The sequence below is a fragment of the Salvelinus fontinalis genome, chromosome 13 (genome assembly GCF_029448725.1).
Source record: "Salvelinus fontinalis isolate EN_2023a chromosome 13, ASM2944872v1, whole genome shotgun sequence".
Classification (NCBI taxonomy): domain Eukaryota; kingdom Metazoa; phylum Chordata; class Actinopteri; order Salmoniformes; family Salmonidae; genus Salvelinus; species Salvelinus fontinalis.
The window spans coordinates 35,213,518-35,227,266 of record NC_074677.1 but is presented as its reverse complement, the minus strand read 5'-3'; the positions used below and the strand labels follow the sequence as shown (position 1 = coordinate 35,227,266).

General features: G+C 44.3%; 1 long non-coding RNA gene across 1 annotated transcript; it reads right to left on the bottom strand.

Moving 5' to 3' along the window:
* Nucleotides 1-1,046: 1,046 nt before the first annotated feature.
* LOC129868521 (uncharacterized) lies at nucleotides 1,047-3,707 on the bottom strand. Its single transcript, XR_008761768.1, has 3 exons — nucleotides 3,556-3,707; nucleotides 2,856-2,998; nucleotides 1,047-1,135 (listed from the first exon to the last, which is right to left on the bottom strand). It is a non-coding gene; the product is annotated as an uncharacterized LOC129868521 (long non-coding RNA).
* Nucleotides 3,708-13,749: the final 10,042 nt, after the last annotated feature.

The following is a 13,749-nucleotide window of genomic DNA, read 5'->3' as shown; positions in this document are numbered from 1 at the left end:
CTTTAGCCAGCTACTGCAGCTTCATAATGGATATAGAATTGAACTTAGAAAAGGACATAGCTACTTTCATAACACTAAATGTAATCACTAAATTGAACATCTCTTCCATTTACAGTAATAACCAGACGATGGCAGCTGCTGATTGGCTGTGAATTTTGAGGTCACTAAGTAAGAGCCATCTGAACATCTCACAATCTGCTCCTGATTCTCTGGAATGAGTTCTTTATTGTCATGACCTCTCCATTCCTAATGGAGCAAACACACCTCATTTTCATGAAATGCTTTTTAGGTTCTAAGTGCTTTCAAAACAGCACTTCAAAAGACACAATTAAAGTTCAAAATATTACATTATGTCGTCACACAAAACAATACACAGATTTGTCCAAGAAGATGCTGATTCATGTCTTTATAAACACAACCAATAGCAAGACTACAAAACCATCAGCAGAGGTCAACCTTTCTCCAGTACTACAGTTGAGAGCACTTAGGGTCATAACTCAGCCTGTTATTTAGTCTTCTTCAGTGGAAGGCAGCACGCGGTTTTGATCGAGGCTATCCATTCATTTTCCTGTCATGCTCCTCCTTGCTGTGAGGCCCTGGGAGAAAACACATTGACTTATTGATTAGACTGAGAGCACAGGCCACATGCCCGCCTACCTTATATGAACTCATCAGCCCGTCAGCTTCTCCCCTAGCCGTAGCCTGCCAGCCAAAGGTGAGGAATGGTATCTCTCACTGGTATAAGCTAGAGGACATTACTTTACTATTCAGCGCTAATTAACAGTAAGAAAATTCATGAAATCTTACAAAAGCAAACAAATCAATCCAATGCATTTCATCTTGGCCAATCAAGACCTCAAGTCATGCACCTTCAAAGTGGGAACATTGCTGTTGTGTCAACAGTGTTATTTTATAAAAAGAGTCTGAGTTACATAAGTATGTAATGGAATGTCATAAACAAAGATTTGAAACTTGAAAAGTTCCATTTCAAAAGAGAAATGGATTGTTCAAAATTTGCAGTAATAGCAAAAAAGTTCCCAGTACTTTTTTGCGAGTTGTCTCTTTTGGCTCTGGACTGTCCCACCCCGTCCCTCGTCCTCCTCTACATCGTCCTCTGAGCTGAGGACCACTGAGTCTAACAGGGAACACACAGAACAGTTCAATGGTTATTACTATGTGTCTATAGATATGTTATCTGTAGTCAAATTAGTTTCATTCTGTTTTATAAATGTGTTATAAATAGTGCCTTCAGAAAGTATTCACACCCCTTGACTTTTTCCACATTTTGTTGTGTTAAAGCCTGAATTTAAAATGTATTGAGATGTTGTGTCACTGGCCAACACACAATACCCCATAATGTCAAAGTGGATATTTTTTTTTTTTTTTTACAAATGAATAAAAAATATAAAATTGAAATGTCTTGTGTCAATAAGTATTCAACCCCTGTTATGGCAAGCATAAAAAAGTTCAGGAGTAAAAATGTGCTTGACAAGTCACATAATAAGTTGCACGGACTCACACTCTGTGTGCAACAATAGTCTTTAACATGATTTTTGATAGACTACCTCATCTCTGTACCCCACACATACAATTATCTGGAAGTTCCCTCCGTTGAGCGGTGAATATCAAGCACAGATTCAACCACAAAGACCAGGGAGGTTTTCCAATACCTCGCGAAGAAAGGCCCCTATTGGTAGATACATAAAAAAGCAGATATTAAATATCCCTTTGATGAAAGGGTGAAGTTATTAATTACACTTTGGATGGTGTATCAATACACCCAGTCGCTATAAAGATACAGGCGTACTTCCTAACTCAGTTGCCGGAGAGGAAGGAAACCACTCAGGGGTTTCACCATGATGCCAATGGTGACTTTAAAACAGTTGCAGAGTTTAATGACTGTGATAGGAGAAAACTGAGGATGGATCATCAACATTGTATTTACTCCACAATACTAACCTGAAATGACAGAGTGAAAAGAAAGAAGTCTGTACAGAATAAAATGATTACAAAACATCCTGTTTGCAATAAGGTACTAAAGTAAAACTGCTAAAAATGTGGCAAAGAAATAAAGTTTATGCCCTGAATACAAAGCGTTATGTTTGGAGCAAATCCAATACATCACTGAGTACCACTCTCCATATTTTCAAGTATGGTGGTGGCTGCATCATGTTATGGGTATAGGGAGTTTTTTAGGCTAAAAAGAAACAGAATAGAGCTAAGCACAGGCAAAATCCTAGACGAAAGCCTGGTTCAGTCTGCTTTCCAACAGACACTGGGAGACAAATTCATCTTTCAGAAAGACAATAACATAAAACACAAGGCCAAATATACACTGGAATTGCTTACCAAGACAAAAATGAATGTTCCCGAGTGGCCTAGTTACAGTTTTCACTTAAATCAGCTTGAAATATATGGCAAGAATTGAAAATGGCTGTCTAGCAACGATCGACAACCAACTTGACAGAGCTTGAAGAATTTTTTAAATAATAATCCAGGTGTGCAAAGCTCGTAGAGACTTACCCAGAAAGACTCACAGCTGTAATCGCTGCCAAATGTGATTCTAACATGTATTGACTCAGGGGTGTGAATACTTATGTAAATGAGATATTTCTGTATATTATTTTTAATAAATTTGCAAGAAATGCAAAAAACATTTTAACTTTGTCATTGTATGTAGATGGGTGATAAAACATATTTAATCCATTTTGAATTCAGGCTCTAACACAAGAAAATGTGGAATAAGTTCAGGGGTATAAATACTTTGTGAAGGCACACTACTTGTATAACATAATAGAAGAGGGTATTCAAATGAAGAGGCAATGTGAGAATATGGTGTGTAGGTGGAAGTTTACCTCCGGTCTGTAGCTTGTCTTTGGCATTCAGAGTGTTGTTCTTCCCTGAGCATCTCTGCTGCTGCTGCTCCTCCAAGGCCACAGAAGTCTGCAGGGCTGTGGTCCGAGCGGCCTTATACTCACTCATCAGACCCTTCTCACGCCTGGGGACAGTCGTCAGTTGTCAGTTTGACAAAACAATAGCAGAACATTTCTTAACATGGTAAACTTGCAATTAGTCTCACGGGGTCATCCTTCCAAATCTTGTCTCGTTAACTCTTTTGCATTTAAATGGCATTCAACCCTAGCATTTGATTGGCTCTGTGTAGAAAATGACGTTCCCCCTCAGGAGAGAAATGTGTTTGTTTTTCATTTTATCTTGTTCTGTCTATCCCTCTTTTCCTACAATGTCAGACAAAAGTTTTAATAGCCTATGCAGCGTTATTTTTTGTTGTGCAATATCAAGGGTAAGCTCTAACAATCGTCTTTCACCTTGAAAATGTGGATTTCTACTGGTGTGGGCGTTTAATACTGATTGGTGGTGCGTAACAAATGTTTTAATGAGAAGCAGCACCCTCTGCTGTGCTAACATGGCATAGGTAATTGGCACCTCCCTGTGGCAATGGCAGATGCATCCTGTTTCAACAAAATGGAGGAAAGACATCCTATGAAGGGATGCATTGAGACAATCTCACAGAAGCTGTTCCCTGTTCCTCCTCACCTCCCTGGCCACCCTCTCCAGGTCCAGTTCAGTTGTTCTGTCCTGCAGGCTGTGCTGGAACACACTAGACTGGTACTCCTCCTTCACCTCCTGCTCCAGAGACGAGATCTGAAACAAACGGACACACAATAGACTCATGGATGTTTCGAAAATATTCCTTATCACAATTCGCCTATGAACAGACTGAACATTATTTTATAGTGGATGGTCATTTGTCTGTTTGAAAAATACACTGCTCAAAAAAATAAAGGGAACACTAAAATAACACATCCTAGATCTGAATGAATGAACTATTCTTATTAAATACTTTTTTCTTTACATAGTTGAATGTGCTGACAACAAAATCACACAAAAATTATCAATGGAAATCAAATTTATCAACCCATGGAGGTCTGGATTTGGAGTCACACTCAAAATTAAAGTGGAAAACCACACTACAGGCTGATCCAACTTTGATGTAATGTCCTTAAAACAAGTCAAAATGAGGCTCAGTAGTGTGTGTGGCCTCCATGTGCCTGTATGACCTCCCAACAACGCCTGGGCATGCTCCTGATGAGGTGGCAGATGGTCTCCTGAGGGATCTCCTCCCAGACCTGGACTAAAGCATCCGCCAACTCCTGGACAGTCTGTGGTGCAACGTGGCGTTGGTGGATGGAGCGAGACATGATGTCCCAGATGTGCTCAATTGGATTCAGGTCTGGGGAATTGGCGGGCCAGTCCATAGCATCAATGTCTTCCTCTTGCAGGAACTGCTGACACACTCCAGCCACATGAGGTCTAGCATTGTCTTGCATTAGGAGGAACCCAGGGCCAACCGCACCAGCATATGGTCTCACAAGGGGTCTGAGGATCTCATCTCGGTACCTAATGGCAGTCAGGCTACCTCTGGCGAGCCCATGGAGGGCTGTGCGGCCCCCCAAAGAAATGCCACCCCACACCATGACTGACACACCGCCAAACCGGTCATGCTGGAGGATGTTGCAGGCAGCAGAACGTTCTCCACAGCGTCTCCAGACTCTGTCACGTCTGTCACATGTGCTCAGTGTGAACCTGCTTTCATCTGTGAAGAGCACAAGGCGCCAGTGGCGAATCTTGGTGTTCTCTGGCAAATGCCAAACGTCCTGCACGGTGTTGGGCTGTAAGCACAACCCCCACCTGTGGACGTCGGGCCCTCATACCACCCTCATGGAGTCTATTTCTGACCGTTTGAGCAGACACATGCACATTTGTGGCCTGCTGGAGGTCATTTTGCAGGGCTCTGGCAGTGCTCCTCCTGCTCGTTCTTGCACAGAGGCGGAGGTAGCGGTCCTGCTGCTGGGTTGTTGCCCTCCTATGGCCTCCTCCACGTCTCCTGATGTACTGGCCTGTCTCCTGGTAGCGCCTCCATGCTCTGGACACTACGCTGACAGGCACAGCAAACCTTCTTGCCACAGCTCGCATTGATGTGCCATCCTGGATGAGCTGCACTACCTGAGCCACTTGTGTGGGTTGTAGACTCCGTCTCATGCTACCACTAGAGTGAAAGCACCGCCAGCATTCAAAAGTGACCAAAACATCAACCAGGAAGCATAGAAACTGAGAAGTGGTCTGTGGTCACCACCTGCAGAACCACTCCTTTATTGGGGGTGTCTTGCTAATTGCCTATAATTTCCACCTGTTGTCTATTCCATTTGCACAACAGCATGTGAAATGTATTGTCAATCAGTGTTGCTTCCTAAGTGGACAGTTTGAATCCACAGAAGTGTGATTGATTTGGAGTTACATTGTGTTGTTTAAGTGTTCCCTTTATTTTTTTGAGCAGTGTATATAAACCTCTTAAAGGAACATACTGTACAATTGAGTGAAGTTTGTCCTTTTCTCCCCTCAGTTCAATGTCCTTTGAGCGAAGCTGGACCAACAACATGAAGACCTTTCTCTCTCCAGCGGCGCAGAACCCGAGTGCCTTTAGGCCCAGCCTTCAAGAGAAGGTCTGACCTAGTCTGTGGACATGACTAAGCCTTTACTTAACCCTCAGAGCTCTTAGATAGTCATACACATGGGGGAATGGATATTAATAAAATATCTGACAAAAATAAGTGGATTTTACATCAGCTATGGCACTGTTAACAATTGATCACTTACCTTCTCAACCCACTCCTCCTCTTGTAGGGCCAATATGTCGTTCACAGAGTTGAGTCTGACCGTCATAAACTCTGTTGTCACCTGCAGAGCCTCCTTCTCCAGCTTCTATAGAGGAATTAAGATTAGAATACTGGAGACTACTTATTATATAGTAATATGCAAATATGCTCATACCATACATTCATATTAAAATCAGCCAAGATACACCTTGTTCTACAGGTGTAACAGTTTAACTTTAGACCGTCCCCTCGCCGACACGGGCGCGAACCAGGGACCCTCTGCACACATCAACAACGGTCGCCCACGAAGCATCGTTACCCATCGCTCCACAAAAGCCACGGCCCTTGCAGAGCAAGGGGAAACCCTACTTCAGGGACTCAAAGCGAGTGACATAACTGATTGAAACGCTATTAGCGCGTACCCGCTAACTAGCTAGCCATTTCACATCCGTTACACAGGCAACACTGTTTGCTGGAGGAACAACCAATTTCTCTGCTCAGTTAAAGCACCAACTGTCCTTTTCCTTGTGTGTTTCCTTAGAGCAGGGGTTACCTTTTTCACTCAAGCCCCCCTTCCAGCATTGGGGAACATCCCACACCCCCTGTGTGTGCCACGTCTATTTTTATGGGCACAAACACTGTTCACAACAACTGTTCACACCCCTCTTGTTGGCAGAGAGAAAATGTTGCCGTTTTAAAGCTAATTCTCTTCCAATTCTACATACATTTTGCCATGTGTCAAATGTGTATTCATGTGATATTTGATTGACTCAAGCATTACTACAAATTCTATGGGCTAAAAGTAACAACATGTGGAAAAAGACAAGGGGTCTGAATACTTTCTTTAAAAAGGTCTAATTGGGATGTTAAATTGATATGCAGCATGTTTGCTCAATTGTTCAGAAAGAAATTCAAACAATCTGAAGAGGTCTTGTTACCTGCGTTTCATGTTTCCTGTTGGATTCATCCAGTTGCTTCTTTAGTTTCTGCATTTCCTGCTTGACTTCCTCCCAAGGCTGCAGCCTAGCTGTCTCAGCTTCCCTGGTCAGCCTCTAGGCCTCCTGTCTGCTCCTCTCCACTTCACTCCTCAGCCTCTCCACCTCCCCAGACTCCCTCTCCAGCTGCATACCACAGACAGCAAGCATCGTGTAGTACAAAGTTAATGGAGTACATAAAGAGGTTTGAATGGAAACCTGGGAGCAGGGAATTTATATTTAAACAATAAATGGGGTGAGCCTCCTGGATGGCGCAGTGGCCACCAGAGATTCTGGGTTCGAGCCCAGGCTCTAAATCGCAGCCGGCCGCGACCGGGAGGTCCATGGGGCGACGCACAATTGGCACAGCGTCGTCCGGGTTAGGCCGGCAGGGATATCCTTGTCTCATCGCGCACTAGCGACTCCTGTGGCAGGCCTGGGAGCAGTGCACGCTGACACAGTCGCCAGGTATACGGTGTTTCCTCCAACACATTGGTGCGGCTGGCTTCCGGGTTGGATGTGCGTTGTGTCAAGAAGCAGTGCGGCTTGGTTGGGTTGTGTTTTGGAGGACGCGTGGCTTTCGACCTTTGCCTCTCCCGAGTCCGTACGGGAGTTGCAGCGATGAGACAAGACTAACTACTACCAATTGGATACCACGGAATTGGGGAGAACAAAAAGGGCTAAATAAATAAATGGGGTGAAGCAGTGATTCACAAAGGCAGTCATTGGGGACTACAAGCATAACTGGCGAGGCTTCTACACCATTTTTTTGGACAGTCAATATACAGTTTTGCAATCATGCCATTGTTGCTGTTGGTAGATGCAAACCAACTGAAATATCCCCCAGTTACTATCACATATAAAACAGAGGTGAGCTGGGTTGAAAATAAACAAAAACAGAGTTCTTGTGAATAACTGTTACTTGGGTGCTGAGGCTCTCTTTTTCCTCTCTCTCTTTTGAACCAGCTCCCCAGTGACTTGGCTGAGCTCAGTCATACATAGCTCCTCCCACATCACCTTCATTTAATGACTCTGCCTGCAATACAAGATGTAAGGAGGGAGGGAATATCACTGGCAAAACTTTATTTCAATTAGGCCTACTTCAAATAGAAGCAGGATACACATTTGTCAGTAAAATATTCAATATTGAACGAGGCATGTAACATCTAGGCTACTTACACAGTGTACAAAATATTAAGAACACTTTGCTAATATTGAGTTGCACCCCCCTCACTCTTTTGCCATCAGAACAGCCTCAATTCATCAGGGCATGGACTCTACAAGGTGTCGAAAGCGTTCCACAGGGATGCTGGATGTCCTTTGGGTGGTGGACCATTCTTGATACACACGGAAACTTGTGTGAAAAACCCAGCAGCATTGCAGTTCTCGACACAAATCAGTGTGCCTGGCACCTACTACCATACCCTGTTCAAAGGCACTTAAATATTTTGTCTTGTCTTTTGTCTTGCCCATTCACCCTCTGAATCATAGCATGGCTCCGACAGAGATCGCTTTGAGTTCTGAGGAAACTATGCAGTATTTTATTTTTTTAATGTATTATTTCTTACATTGTTACCCCAGGAAATCTTAAGTCTTATTACATACAGCCGGGAAGAACTATTGGATATAAGAGCAACGTCAACATACCAACATTACGACCAGATAAACGACTTTCCCCGAAGTGGATCCTCTGTTCGAACCACCACCCAGGACAATTGAGCTAATTCCAGTAGGCGATCCAAAACAACGATGCCGCAGAAGGGGCAGACGAAGCGGCTACCTGGCCAGGCTCCATAGACGTGCACGTCGCACATCACTCCCGAGTATACTACTAGCCAATGTCCAGTCTCTTGACAACAATGTAGACGAAATTCGATCAAGGGTTGCCTTCTAGAGAGACATCAGAGATTGTAACATTCTGTTTCACGGAAACATGGCTCCCTCGGGATATGTTGTCGGAATCAGTTCAGCCACCGGGCTTCTCCATGCATCGCGCCGACAGAGATAAACACCTCTCTGGGAAAAGGAAGGGCGAGGGTGTATGCTTTATGATTAACAACTCATGGTGTAATCATAACAACATATAGGAACTCAAGTCCTTCTGTTCACCCGATCTAGAATACCTTACAATCAAGTGCCGGCCATCTTACCTACCAAGAGAATTCTCATCAGTTATAGTCACAGCTTTGTACATTCCCCCTCAAGCAGACACCAAGACAGCCGTCAAGGAACTTCACTGGACTATATGCAAACTGGAAACCATACATCCTGAAGCGGCATTTGTTGTAGCTGGGGATTTTAACAAAGCAAATTTAATAACAAGTCTACCTAAATTCTTCCAGCATATTGATTGCGCTACGTGCATGCGCAATACCCTCAACCACTGCCACTCTAACTTTCGCGATGCATACAAAGCCCTCCCCCGCCCTCCCTTCGGCAAATCCGACCACGACGCCATCTTGCTCCTCCCGTCTTATAGGCAGAAACTCAAACAGGATGTACCAGTGACGAGAACCATTCAACTCTGGTCCGACCAATCGGAAGCCATGCGTCAAGATTGTTGTTCTTTGAGGCTGACGGGAACATATTCCACTCCGCATGATCAAAACATTGACCTATATGCTGACTCGGGGAGTGTGTTTATAAAGAAGCGCATTGGAGATGTTGTACCCACTGTGACTATTAAAACCGTGGATGGATGGCGGCATTCGCTTAAAACTGAAAGCACAATCCACCACATTTAACCATGGAAAGAGGTCTGGGAATATGTCTGAATATAAACAGTGTAGCTATTCCCTCCGCAAGGCAATAAAACAAGCGAAATGCCAGTACATGAACAAGTTGGAGTCGCAATTCAATGGCTCAGATACGAGACGCATGTGGCAGGGTCTACAGGAAATCACAGACTACAAAAAGAAATGCAGCCACGTCACGCTTCCAGACAAATTAAACACCTTCTTTGCCTGCTTTGAGGATAATAAAGTGCCACCGTCGCAGCCCGCGAACATGGCCTGCACCCCCCCCCCCCCTCCCCTCCTTCTCTTTGGCTGACGTGAGTAAAACATTTAAACCTGTTAACCCTTGCAAGGCTGCTGGCCCAGACAGCATCCCTAGCCGCATCCTCAAAGCATGCGCAGACCAGCTGGCTGGTGTGTTTACGGACATATTAAATCGCTCCCTATCCTAGTTTGTTGTCCCCACATGCTTCAAGATGGCTACCATTGTTCCTGTACCCAAGAAGGCAAAGATAACTGAACAAAATGACTATCACCCCATAGCACTCACGTCTGTCATCATGAAGAGCTTTGAGAGACTAGTCAAGGATCATATCACCTCCACCTTATCGGCCACCCTAGACCCACTTCAGTTTGCATACCGCCCCAACAGGTCCACAGATAACGCAATTGCCATCACACGGAACACTGCCCTATCCCATCTGGACAAAAGGAATACCTATGTACGAATGCTGTTCATTGGCTCCAGCTCAGCATTCAACACCATAGTACCCTCCAAGCTCATCATCAGGCCTGAGGCCCTGGGTCTCAACCCCGCCCTGTACAACTGGGTCCTGGACTTTGACAGTCCGCCCCCCCCCCCCAGGTGGTGAAGGTAGCAAACAACATCTCCACTTCGCTGACCCTCAAGGGTGCGTGCTCAGCCCCACCCCCCCCCCCCCCCCTCATGCACACCTCCAAATCAATCATCAAGTTTGCAGATGACACAACAGTAGTGGGCTTGATTACCAACAACGATGAGACAGCCTACAGGGAGGAGGGGAGGGCACTCGTAGTGTGGTGTCAGGAGTTGACCTCCTCCTTTTCCGCAGCAACCAGTGATCCGGGTCAACAACATCTACGTAACAGTTTAGCTTCCGTCCCTCTCCTCGCCCCTACCTGGGCTCGAACCAGGGACACTCTGCACACATCAACTTCCGCCTCCCACGAAGCATCGTTACCCATCACTCCACAAAAGCCACGGCCCTTGCAGAGCAACAACTACTTCAAGGTCCCAGAGCGAGTGACGTCACCGATTGAAACGCTATTAGCGCGCACCCCGCTAACCAGCTAGCCATTTCACATCGGTTACATATGCAGCTCGGCCATCGCTCATCCATATACATACATCTACATATTCTCATTCCCCCCTTAAGAGTTGTGTGTATAAGGTAGTTGTTGTGGAATTGTTAGATTACATGTTAGATATTACTGCACTGTTGGAACTAGAAGCACAAGCACTTCGCTACACTCGCATTAACATCTGCTAACCATGTGTATGTGACAAATAAAATTTGATTTGAATGGCACACATACACAATCCATGTCTCAATTGTCTCAAGGCTTAAAAAACCTTCTATAATGTCTCCTCCACTTCATCTACACTTATTGACATAGATTTATCAAGTGACATCAATAAGGGATCATAGCTTTCCCCTGGAATCACCTGGTCAGTCTATATGCCATGATGATAAATCACTGCTCACCTCTCTCTCCAGATCTGATGTAGGGGGTGGAAGAAGCAGGTTCGGTGTTATGTCAATAAATAGACATTGGTAAAAGTGAATTGTGTATAGGGCAGCACTGGACCCTGCCCTGGAATTAGCATAATCCTCTGAGGACTTCAGTCCTCTGGAGCTGTCTCCATGTAACATCAGAATCCTCTGGTTTTCTCTTCGCAGTTCCAGAATTTCCTGTTTGGTCCGAGTGTTGGTGGGCCATGGGTTGGCAGAGTCTGATGGTGGTGTTGTGGCAGGGTGGACCCATGTTATTGGTGTGGTCCCTCGCCCCTTTGCAGTCCCTGGTACTGTGATTGAGGCAGACTGGATGCTTGCTGTGAAATGGGATGCGGGCATCTGTGTCTTCTGACTTCCCTCTGAAAAAAAATATGCAATACTTAATACATGAGGATGATTAACTTGCAAAAAGCCCATGACAATACATCTGCAAGATAGGTTCAAGATAATAAATGTTAACATAATAATTCCATACAGAATGATTATAAACACATTCATTGAACCATCGTCGGAGCTAAAATTACTGGGAGTGAATGGTAGCGTACAGAAAGTTTGCCATCAAGGTGGAAAATTAGCACAATCGAAAATTAACACAATCGTGGTGAATTTCAGCTGTCTACTCAGAAAACACAAGTGTTTTACTGTCATTCTATTAATTTAAAAGTTTTTCAAATGATCTACAGCCACTTTATTACCTGATTTCCCCACCGCTAGTCACGCTTTCAATGCTAATCCTGTAGAATTAGCAACTGTGCTGGTTCAATGAGTGTTATTTCTCAACGCTCCTAATAGAAATATTTAGAAGGTTGTGATTGCGGCGCGTAATTCGGGGCGTTCCTGCATGTGCAATTCCTCCCCTTTATACTTCTATTAGTCAATTTTACAGCAAGAACTCCGGTACTAGCACTGCTTTCCCGAAGTTAACGTTACGGCCCTCTCATCTCATTCCATCTTTCCATCAGAGAATCGTAACATGACCAAAGTTCTACAACGAGTTACAAAAGACGAGTCTTTCTTTTACTCACCAACATTTTGAACAACACTTTCATGGCAATGCCACGCCTGGTTCCCAAATAAATTTATGACGTATCGCGCGCAGCGATAGTCGAATGGATTCGGTTAAGTCAGTTCCAGTGTTGCCAATTTAGCTGCTATATTTTCAGAGCTCTCCGGCGACTTTTATTTGTAAAGGATTCTAGATACAAGTTCAGCTACTTTTCAGGCAACCTTTGGGGAGTTTTGACACTGAAGGTTTTGATGGCATTTAGCGACTTTTCCTTATCAATTCTGCCGCAAACGAGAGTTGCAGAAGCTTTATATGTAACATAAGTCGCAGCATTGCGCACACACAGGATGGGAAGTAGAAGAGGAGGTTGCGAAAACGCTACGTTGGGGACCACAGTCGTGCTGCAGCAAGGCAAATTGACGACGTCGTTGCGGCAACGGCGAAATTCAGCAGATCACACTGAAACATAGTTGGCAACACTGGTCAGTAAAGTCAGTTGTCATGATGAGCCCTTCCTTCCCAGCCATCTATAGATGTGACTAGAAACTTAAGAGATAATTAGAAACTTGTCTGCCGAAGTTGGGACTTGGGAGTGTGTTCACAATCATTTCGTTTTTATCGGAGTAGCTCATTTTTTGTTTATTTTACAAACATTGTTAGATGTTAATGCCGTAGTTGTAGCCTACCTTTTCGGTGAAAATCACTACAATAATTGTGCTTTAGATGTCACACTGGCCTGAAATTGGCTACACTATCTAGCTACTTCCCTCGCCTTACTGCAGCAAGTGGATGCAAAGGACATGTGCACCATGTATCAAATCAAATTGTATTGGTCACATACAGACAGACGGTTAGCAGATTTTAATGCGAGTGTAGCGAAATGCTTGTGCTTCTAGTTCCGACTATGCAGTAATATCTAACAAGTAATCTAACAAATTCGCAACAACTACCTTATACACACAAATGTAAAGGGAATAATAAGAATATGCACATATAAATATATGGATGAGCGATGGCTGAACGGCATAGACAAGATGCAGTAGATGGTATAGAATACAGTATATACATATGAGATGAGTAATGTAGGATCTGTAGACATTATTAAAGTGACTTGTGATACCTTTTATTAAATCCATTTATTAAAGTGGCTGTAAGAGTCTGTATGTTGGCAGCAGCCACTCCATGTTAGTGATGGCTGTTTAACAGTCTGATGGCCTTGAGATAGAAGCTGTTTTTCAGTCTCTTGGTCCCAGCTTTGATGCACCTGTACTGACCTCGCCTTCTGGATGATAGCGGGGTGAACAGGCAGTGGCTCGGGCGGTTGATGTCCTTGATGATCTTATTGGCCTTCCTGTGACATCGGGTTCTGTAGATGTAATGGAGGGCAGGTAGTTTGCCCCCGGTGATGCGTTGTGCAGACAGCACCACACTCTGGAGAGCCTTGCGGTTAAGGGCAGTGCAGTTGCCGTACCAGGCGGCGATACAGTCCGACAGGATGCTCTCGATTGTGCATCTGTAAAGTTTGTGGGTGATTTAGATGACAAGACAAATTTCTTCAGCCTCCTGAGGTTGAAGCCTTCTTCA